Below are 10338 nucleotides of genomic sequence, written 5' to 3' on the forward strand. Positions count from 1 at the left end.
TCCTGCCTACCCCCACCCGCAGACCGCGGAAGGTCTGTGGTGAGAGAGAGGAGTGACGGGCTGGGGTCAACTCTCGTGGACGTTAGGATCCCGGGTCCTGGGAGTTTGCCACAACACAAGGTCAGCGATCCACTTCGCAGACACCGCCTCTCCGCCGTGGGAAGCAGGTTGCCAGGGAGACGCGGGTCGGGCGCCTCACCCCACCGCGTACGACCTGCCCCCTCCCCGGTACTCCGCGTGCAGACTCCATCTTCGGAAGACAAGGGCGCAAGGTCACACAAGCCAGCTCCTGGGGTAAGGGCCACCGCCTGGTCCTGGACGGCACCGGGTCTCACTCACAAGTCCCCCTCAACCTCTTCCATTTGGTGCGGGGCCTCCCAGACCCTCCTAGCGCTGAGGCATAACTAACTGCCTTGCCCCCTAGGGAAAATGAACCCGGCAGGGGGCTGGAGGAAATTAAAACAAGCCAATTAGTCCATCTTTGGAAACAGTCCTGTTGGGGGCAAAGAGGTCCCCGAGGTAATTTGCCTTGTTTTTATACAGTCTGGTGTTCTAGCAAACAGAAAATGCAGGCAGGGGAGAGGACCCTGATGGAGAGGGGAAAGGGCTCCAAATGAATTCCAGGGACTGAGGCTGCAGCCCTGCCTCTCCAATGCGCACAGCTTCTCGCTAGCAATAGAGCTGAGGTGGAGAGGAGGCAGTCCCAGAGTGGTTCCAAAGTGCACCTGGTCTATTTACCAAGCATCCATTAGCAATGGCCTTGAGCCCTCCTGAGCCGCCTTGATGGTGGGGGATCACAGATATAGCCATGGATATCTATTTATAACCAGATTTGAGTGACTGGGACTGGCAGCTACCTACACAGGCTGCAAAAACTACTACCAGTAGTGACTTCAGGATGGTTGGGAAAGAATGGGGAGGTGAGCGTCCTGAGTAGGAAAGAGAAAAGTGCCCCAGATCCTCCAGCCCCAGTATCTCCTAGTATCTATCAGTTAGCTGACGGGCAACTTCCATGGCAGGGGTGGCGATGGGTCCCTTGACATATGCCAGCATAGGTGTATTTTATCCAAACACCACGAAGTAGGCTGCACCCCACTAGAAAGCATGTCTTCCTCCCCAGCAGGTGAGAGTGTGTGCACCCCTACACAGAGAGAGAGAGAGGATCATCCCAGTGTGTAGCTAGTTCTGGTCAAGTGCACAACCTCAGTGGGTAACAGAGCACTGAGAGGAGGATGCAAAATCTTCCCACCAAGCAGGTTCCAGCATTCATTCTTATTCTGGGCTTCCAGGCCCTCTCCGATCCCTCACAACCCCAATGTGGCTATCTGCAAAAGACCATCACCTCTCAGACCGTGATTCCTAAGAGGTTTTCTGAATGTGGGACAGCTTTTTCTTCTACCCTGCCCCACAGCCTTCCACCCTCAGGGCAGGCCCAGGATCCCCCTGCTGGACTCCAGCTTCAGCCCCCATAGCCAGTCACACCCACTGTCCAGAGAGGAAACACCAAAACTCTAGGAAAGCTATCAGTTGCAGGGAGTGTAATACCAGTCTAGGCAAGGCTTGCCCACTCCACCACTATTTACCAGACACTTACAATGTGTCCAGCTTTGTGCAAGAGACTGAGGTGGAGAAATGGAAAACCATCCTTGCTCAGGACAAACAGGGCTAACACACACACTGCAAAACAGTATCACTTCCGTCTAACATGTGCACAGTAGCCCAGTGGTTCCCAAAATTAGGCCATTCCCATGCAATCGTCACGATGTTTGGTCTTAATGTCATACTGCTCAATTATTTACTTATTTTACATTCATTAAATAATCTCAGGCCAGGGATTTAGCTCAGTGGTTCTGCTGCCCGCCTTACAAGCACAAGGACCTGAGTTCGATCCCTGGTACCAAAAAGTAGTAGTAATAATAATAATAATAATCTCACTCTTTTTTCCTTTGGTACAGGGGATCGAATTCCACCCCGCGCTTGTGATGCGGCACCACTGAACTAAATCTCCAGCTTTCATATCACTTTTTTAATGCTAAAAAAACTATTATCACCACCTTAAATGAAAATCCATGCTCATTTGCTGTCAATACCATAAAAACAAACAGATGTATTAAATTCTGCCTCAGTGCTATTCCCTGATGAAGGCACCAAGCCTAAAGCAACTTCCTTATAAAAGAAAAATAGGCACAGTGTGAGGTGTTAGTGAGATGCTCGCACTAAACTAAGACACTGTCCTTGAAGAAATCACAGCTTGAAAGAGAACTGAAAGGGAACAATTCTCACGTTGGTGACTCAAAGTGGTTCTAAGGTCACAATGTCCGTGGGTACTTTCGGACGGACAGAGAAAGGTATACTCGTTCAGGTATACTTGCACAGAAGCAAGGTCAGAGAAGACTTCCATGCTCAGAGAAGGGGTCTTCCGGGCAGCAGCCCACAATGGGTACTTTCGGACGGACAGAGAAAGGTATACTCGTTCAGGCCACAGAAGCAAGGTCAGAGAAGACTTCCATGCTCAGAGAAGGGGTCTTCCGGGCAGCAGCCCACCTCACAGCTTATCCTCATTTCCGGCCCCACAGTCCTGAGAACATAGTGCCAGGCAGCTGCCAGCCTGAGTCTCTGCCCCAAAGCAGGGGAAACTCAAAGGCTTGTGGGGGCCTGGGTGGGAATGAAGGGGCAGGGATGGGACAGTTCATCATGAACAGAGGGCAGACAGCTGCAAGCCCACTCCTAAGGGGCGGGTGGCTCCAGACAGACACGCATGCTTGGTCCTGAAGAAAGGGGCCTTCTGTGCGTGGGAACCTGCTCCAAGAGACACATCCATGTGAAGCCGGGAGTCAGCCCTGCTGCCAGCACCCTGCTTTCAGTCAGAGCCTGCAGCACAGGCTCTCCCTGCCCCACCCGACCTTGAACTCTGGGTGCCTCCACCACTGCTCTGCAGCAAAATCACTGCAGCCATTCTGGGTTAGGACTAGGGCAGCCAAGGGCTGGAAATGAGCTGGAGAGGGACAGTAGGGCCTTTGGTGAAAGCCAGATGTCTTCAGAGCTCACGCCACCCTCCCCCTTTTATTTTCTGCAGGGTCCTCAGCCATCCTCTGGACCACACAGTCTTTGGTTTAATGCAAAAGTTATAAACACACAACCTTAGCTGGAACAAGCCAACACGCCTACTCTCATTCTACCTTATGTATGAGGGCATGCACTTACACACACCTGCTCAAGGAAATAATTCAGAAGCCTCCCTCAGACCTCACCCTTCCTCACCACCCTTCCTTACACCTGCGCTGTAAAGGGCACAGACTGCCATTCACTCTAATCAGGTACACTGGCGCCCCCTGCTGTTGAGTCTCTGGGAGACTACTACAAGGGGAAGCGTGGAGAGGGAGAGCGAAGGATTAGGAAGGTCATTTGAGGTGGGCAGCAGTTTCTACTGTTAAGAGAGAACTGCAGGAAGAGTCTGTGATACACCAACTCTCCTCTAGCTCCTTACAGTCCTTCCCAGAGCTCAGCCCTCAAGCAGGGATGGGAGGCCTCAAAGATAAGCCTTAAAAATTTCAGCTCAGCCCTACTGTCCAGAGCCACACATTTATTAAGCAGAGGCTCTGGTGATAAACTAGCTCAGGTTTTGGAAAGAGATCTTGGTGATTTATGTGCCATTTCCAAGCTCCAAGGAAACCACACTGAGGAAGCCACAGATCCTACTCAAGAGTGAGCATCCCGTCCAGTCCTTGAGCTGCGCATGATGTGGCCCCCGGAGTCAGAGAGAAGAACCCTGCAAGAAATGTTATTGATCAGAACTTTACTGATTTCCTGTTCGGAGGAAGAAAGGAGTTCTTCATGTACTGCTTTGGTTAATGAAGGTATTTAAAATCTCTCTCTCCTCTCTCCCTTATGGAGCTTTTTAAAATTTTGGTTAAACTGCATGACTATAATTTTCCCCACACTAGAAACATTTCAGGTGCTGGGGATTTAGCTCAGTGGTTCCAGTGCCTGCTTCACAAGCACAAGGACCCAAGTTCGATCCCTGGTACAAAAAAAAAAAAAAAAAAAAAAAAAAAACAAACATTTCAAAAGATTCTCCTAAGTATGAAATTTCTGATGAACATAAAGAGGTGCCTTTTTCATGGAGGCTGCCCAGGATCACTTCAGGACATCGAGAGCTCAGGTGGCCAGCGGTGCAGTCCTTCTCACAAGGTCCCCTAGCCTCTACTTCCCTGATTAGCAGACTTCCCAGCTGCTGCCAAAGCCACTTCCAACCCTAGAGTTCCTGGGGCCGAGTGGAAAGTCAGGAGGGAAGCTGTCTTTCCATATTGGCAACACTGCTTAGCAACAACATCCTTCGAAGCAAGAACCAGTAGACTCTTCAAAAACCTATTCTGTTAGGCTCTACAAAGAGTGATTTCTCATACATGTATTATTTATATACTATTTTATATACCCAGTAATGTGGTCTGTGCCTGGCTTCTTTGGGAGATGACGAATTATACTTATGTGAGCTTTCCAGACAATTAAAGCTCTGAGTAGCAAAACTTTGCATTTTCTTACTTGCTAGCTTGCTGTTATTGTAACGACCTTGATTAGAATTTTCCTTAAAATGTCTTACAACAGTGTTATTCTTTTCTTTGTGTGTGTTGTGTGCTGTTCTTTTCAATGGCAGGTTTAACGTAACCTTTTCAGGATGACTCAGAACCATTATTATCAATAGCAACTACTGTAGTGAGCTAAAATGCTGTTATAAACTGACAGGACCCTGAGGTGAGAGACCCATTTGTCCTTGCATTTAATAGCCCCAAAGAGCTGTAGTAAAAACATCATAGTGAGGAAACAAAGCCACAGACCCTACAGATAGTCCATCTTGAGTTAGAATCCCACTCCCAGTTTTTACTCCCTCAGGCTAAGAATTAACCTCCTTGTGCCTCAGTCTCTGCATTTGTAAAGTGGGGATAACAATAGTGCCATCTTCCCAGGGTTAGTACTGTGAAGCATCCCTTTCCCCCAATACTGGGGATGGAATCCAGAGACACTACTATGCGCTATATCCCCAGCCCTTCTTATTTTTAAGGGATCTTGCTAAATTGCCCAAGATTGGCCTCAAGCCTCTGCCTCCTGCCTGACTCCGCAGGAGCTGAGACTACAGGTGTGTGCCACCATGCCCAGCTAGCTGCAAGGATTAAAAAACCATACATGGTTTACATAAAGACTTTCACGAAAATATGCACAGCATATTTATTTTACTCAAAATATCCTAAGTTTGAAAACAGTGTCTATCGACACACTGTGGTACATCCACCTAGTGGGATACTTTCAACAACAGAAAGGAGTAAAATACTAATATATGCAATAATCATGGATGGATTTAAAAAAACATTTCGCTGAGTGAAAGAAACCAGATCTAAAGCATACCTCCTGTATGATTCCATTTACAAGAAAATTTAAAATAATCTAAGGTGCAAAAAAAAAAAATGAGTGGCTGCCTCTAGTCGTACAAGATTTTTCTGGATTATTTCTGGCTAGATGGAAATATTCTGTATCAAGATGGAGTGGGGGGGTCGATTTGTTCAAAATGTAGAATTAAAATTTCTGCACTTCAATGTATGTAAATTTTACTTTTAAAGAGCTGAAATTAATAATAACAGGGATGTTGAATGGGCAGAGTTATAGGTGAAACAAGAATGGCAGAATGGGGGGATTGCTGAAGTTGGGACAGGGAATTCATTACACTATTTACTTTGTGTGCTGGGGAAATTCCATAATGAAAAAGTAAAGAAAATGTTCACAGTGGGCGTAAAGTGGTTAATAATAATTACCTCGAGAATTATTGTTATTTTCTTTGAATTTTTCTTCCATGTACAAATTTTACCTAAGATCTACGTATTAAAGTTGCAAATAAATAAAAAGATAGAGACTAGGAATGCAGCACTTGCCCAGCATGCACACGGCCCTGGGTTTGGTTTCCAAAATAACAAGGAATAAATAAAAATAAAAACACAAACACTTAACGAAGCTGTCAGATGACAATGTTGTGACGGCCACTCGCTACTGCCTGCAAACGGCCTTGTCACCATGTTGTGCTGAGCCCCTGTGCTCCCGGTGACAGCTGTGGTGGTCCCTGCAGCTCACTGGGAACCCAGATAACCTAGCTTGGCAAAAACAAGGGGCGAGCACGTAAAGGGCTTCTGACCTCCACTGCAGAACCTGTCTTTGGCTCCACTTTTTTTTCTTGATTGCTGTATGTTTGCAGAAAAGGAGTGTTTGGGCAGACTGGGGCGCTGCTATGTGTGGGGGTGCATGCTCCCCACAGTCTGAGCTAGGATGGGGGGCTGCAGTGCGGTGTGTGTGCAGAGATGGAGGTGCCAGGCAGTACGAAAGCCGAGACTCCGTGATCAGAGGCCACTGGACACTTTTGTTGCAACCATTAGGCAATCACCATGTGCGCCACAGATGCTACTCGGAATAATTAGCTCACACTCCTGGTCTACTTGAAAATTCATAGGCTGTGCCCCATCTATCTGATTCCTAGCAAATTCTAATTTATGTCCCTGTTGTCTAAACTAATCTCTTCCGATCAGCCCCTGAAGAACTCTGGACTGCGTACTCCTTTCCAGAGGGAAACTGCCACTATAGATCAAAGCCTTTCTGCTTAGCCTGGAACAGTTTCCTTCACAACAGACTGCAGGACTCTAACTCACTGATGTGTCAATAGATCTTTCCCAGCCTGACATTAAGTCCTTTTAGTCCTAAAAGACAAACACAAAGCTTATCTTGGGTGTTGACACAGACTCTCTCAGCTTGGTCCCACCAGGGAGCTAGGCAAGCTCTGGCCTCCAGCTAAGCATCTGCCTCTCCAAATTGCATGTTTTCTCAGCCTCCTTGCCCAGGCTGGGAGAGCTCTTTCAGCTGGCTTTGTGCTTGCTATAGTCTAAACTCTCTCTGTCTCTCTCCCTTTTTTTTTTTTTTTTTGGTACGGGGGATCGAACTCTAGTCCTTGTGCTTGCAAGGCAGGCGGTGACACCACTGAGCTAAATCCCCAGGGCTAAACTCTCTTTTTTGTGTGTAAGCAACTCTCTCTCCATCTGTAGTTCCTGTATCTCAACCCTCCCCAAACCCAGAGCAGCTTCAGAAACTGCACCGGCCTCTTCCTTCCACCCCAAGGCTCCAGACACTGTTTTCACCCATCTTCTCCCCACCCCGAAGCTCCCTCACTCACCGAGTGTCACTAGCAGGATTGGGGCCATGTGGAAGAAGAATATATACCCCACCCCAACAGATTTCTTGGGCACATTTCAAATTGGTTATTTAAAGAAACTGCAGACCCCTGTCGACACAGGAGTGGCTCTGAAAAGCTGTCTTCTTGTGAAAATAAATTCACATCTGTCCACAATGGTAAGTAACAGATGCTGTAGACAGAGGACTGTGCTTGATATTCCCCCTTTCTGCCTAGAAAGGGTCTCTCTGAGGTAGGATAAAAGAAATAAAGATAGGTAGAAAAGAGACAAGGAAAATTGTAATATTAAAGTTGTACTTTTACTTGAAACTACAGCCAGGTGTGGTGCTCATCTGTAATCTCAGCACTCACAAGCCTGAGACAGGAGAATCGCTATGAGTTTAAGGCTAGCCTAGACTACATAGCAAGACCCAGTAAAAAAAAAAAAAAAAAAAAAAAAAAAAAAAAAAAGCCCTGCAGCTTTAGAACACAAACCCAGGAAAAATTCCTAAGGGGCCTCAGAGACACTAAGACTGTAAATTGGGCTTTAGGCCTGTGCCTTTTATCTGTTAACTGTGCTGCCTCCGACCCAACCCCACAGCACACTGATAAGAGGACAGCACATCTCAGCTCCAAGCACACGTAAGTGTTTCACATTTTAACAAAGCCCACCAAATGGACAAACTCAACAGATCCTAGAATACACACCCTAGATAAGCCACCTAAGGGACACTCCCAAGTTCCATACCCAGCTAGAAGCCACCCAGCACCTCTCTCCCTCTTAAAGGCCACATTCTATTTCTTTAAGTGGGTACTTAAAAGTTCTGCCTAATAAATCTCTTTATGCCTCTTACCAATAAGTCCTGACAATTCTTTTTTCTGTGATGGAAGTCAGGGATCCTGCAACCTGCCCAGTGAACGGGGTGACTCAAAGTTCCCCATCTCCACTCCGAGACCCCTCAAACCCTGTCCAGTGACATTTCCACAGCAAGTCTGTTACCTAAGAGACTTCATCTGCATCAGAGCCTATCCCCTGCCACCAGCTCCCTCTGCCCCTTTTTTAAGCTCTATAAGAGGTTTGGCCATCTTGCCCCCACATCGTGTGTGTGTGCGCGCCTGTGTGTGTGTGTGTGTGTGCGTGCGTGCGCGCGTGTGTATTGGACAGACTAAAATCATCAACTTCAGAGGGAAAAGAGTACATTTAAATCTTTCCTACAGCTGTACAGCTACCTGGGTCACAATTGATGGGTCATGGCTAATGACTAAAGAACCAAAGTTGTCCACATTTCCCTTCTTTGGAACACATCCGATCAGTTTAAAGATCGTGGGGCTCTGGGCAGATGTGCTGTACACACACCTCCATCACACATTTCCTGGCAGGGGACTTGGGAAGTATTTTCCAAGATGGGCTCCAGGCAAGTCCAGCAGTGACCCCCAAGTGCCCCTGCATCCGTGACGAGAACTGTGTTCTGTGATGCTGGGAAAGCAAAGCTCTTCCTCTGGAGGTTGAATAGAAAAAATAAAGATAGAAAGTAGACAAGGAAAATCATAATTTTCAAGTACTTTTATTTTTGTTTTTGTTTGTTTGTTTGGTTTTTTGAGACAAGGTCTCACTATGTAGTTGAGACTGACCTGGAATTCACTATGTATCCCAGGCTGGTCTCAAACTCACAGTGATCCTCCTGCCTCAGCCTCCTGAGTGCTAGGACTACAGGCGTGGGCCACCACTCCCAGCCAAGTTGTACTTTTAATAAAAAGTGCAGCTTTGAGACACAAAAGTTACTCAAGCCTTTTTCCCTTCCAGTAAACCCACTCCAAAAAAATGTTCCTAAGGGTCTTAAAGACTAAGTAAACCTGTAAATTGGACACTGGGCCCCTGCTTTCCACCTGTAAATTGCGCTTCTTCCCACAGACTTCCAGCCTCAAGAAAGCCCAAGCCAGTTCTCTCTCAAGCCAGCTTCAAGCTGGGTTTGCATTCTAACATAGCACATCCTAACATTCCAGATGGGCAGCCTCACAGGTAGTGGGACCGGACATTCCAGATCACCCATTTGAAGACACACACAAGACCACAGAAAGTTCTATCCCTCTGACAGGAGTCGGGAACTTATTCTGTGGGTGCAGTGACTGGAGTTCTCCATCTCCTCTCTGGGGATCCTCATGGACCCCCATCTCGTGATGCTGCCTTAGACCTGGAGCCAACATAGTCTCAACCCCACACTCGCCACGAGAAGCAGTAGGATGCAAGGAAGTAAGTGCAGGCAAGACAATTCACTGTGAGCAAAATGTAACTGAGCTACCCACCGGGAAACTGTGTGAGCGTGTGTGTGTGTGTGTGTGTGTGTGTGTGTGTGTGTGTGTGTGTGTGTTCTTTTGGTTTGGGTTTTTTTGTTTTGTTTTGTTTTGTTTGCTTGCTTGCTTGCTTGTTTGCTTGTTTTGTGTTCTTGGAGATCCAACCCACTGAGTTCAATCTAAGTTACATTCTGATCCCTTTTTATTTTGAGACAGGGTCTCACTAAATTGTCTGAGCAGGGCTTGAATTGGTAGTCCTCCTGCCTCAGCTTCCTAGCTGGGATCCTTAGCTGGAGTCAGGGGCATGCACCGTCACAATCGATTTGGGGTTGGGGGGGTTAAGAGACAGAGTCTCACTACGTTGCCCAGGCCGGCCTCAAACCCCTGAGCTCAAGTGATTCTCCTGTTCTACCCTCCAGAGCAGCTAGGACTACAGGCACTGCCTGCTGTCACTTGCTGGCTTCCAATGGGGAAATTAACTAAGTTTCTTTCTCTGCTAGACCCACACCCAAAAGAATGTCACCTCGTCAGGAAAGCCTTCCTCCTTGACCACTCACCTAATGTAGATCCCTTTGATCATTCTGTATCAACGCCTTGACTTGTTTCCTTCCTATAAAGATGTGGTTTTTCTATAAAATGGAATACTACTCAGCCATAAAGAATGAGAAATTAGAGTCATTCATAGGAAAATGGATACATATTGAGGATATACTCCTAAGTGAAATAAATAAGTCACACATGTGTAAATACCAAATAGTTTCTCTGGTGTGAAAAGCTATAATGGTACATAAGATCCTAATGATACAACTGACATTGTGAAATAGGAAGAAAAGGGCTAAAGGTAT

At 46.9% G+C, this 10338-nt stretch overlaps 1 protein-coding gene across 5 annotated transcripts in view; it reads right to left on the reverse strand.

Moving 5' to 3' along the window:
- Rap1gap2 (RAP1 GTPase activating protein 2) overlaps nt 1–10338 on the reverse strand; it is a 231921-nt gene that overhangs the window by 152401 nt on the left and 69182 nt on the right. The gene's annotated exons all lie outside the window — the stretch shown is intronic.

This window comes from Fukomys damarensis, unplaced genomic scaffold (genome assembly GCF_012274545.1).
Source record: "Fukomys damarensis isolate Sample0158 unplaced genomic scaffold, DMR_v1.0_HiC HiC_scaffold_13, whole genome shotgun sequence".
Taxonomy (NCBI): Eukaryota; Metazoa; Chordata; class Mammalia; order Rodentia; family Bathyergidae; genus Fukomys; species Fukomys damarensis.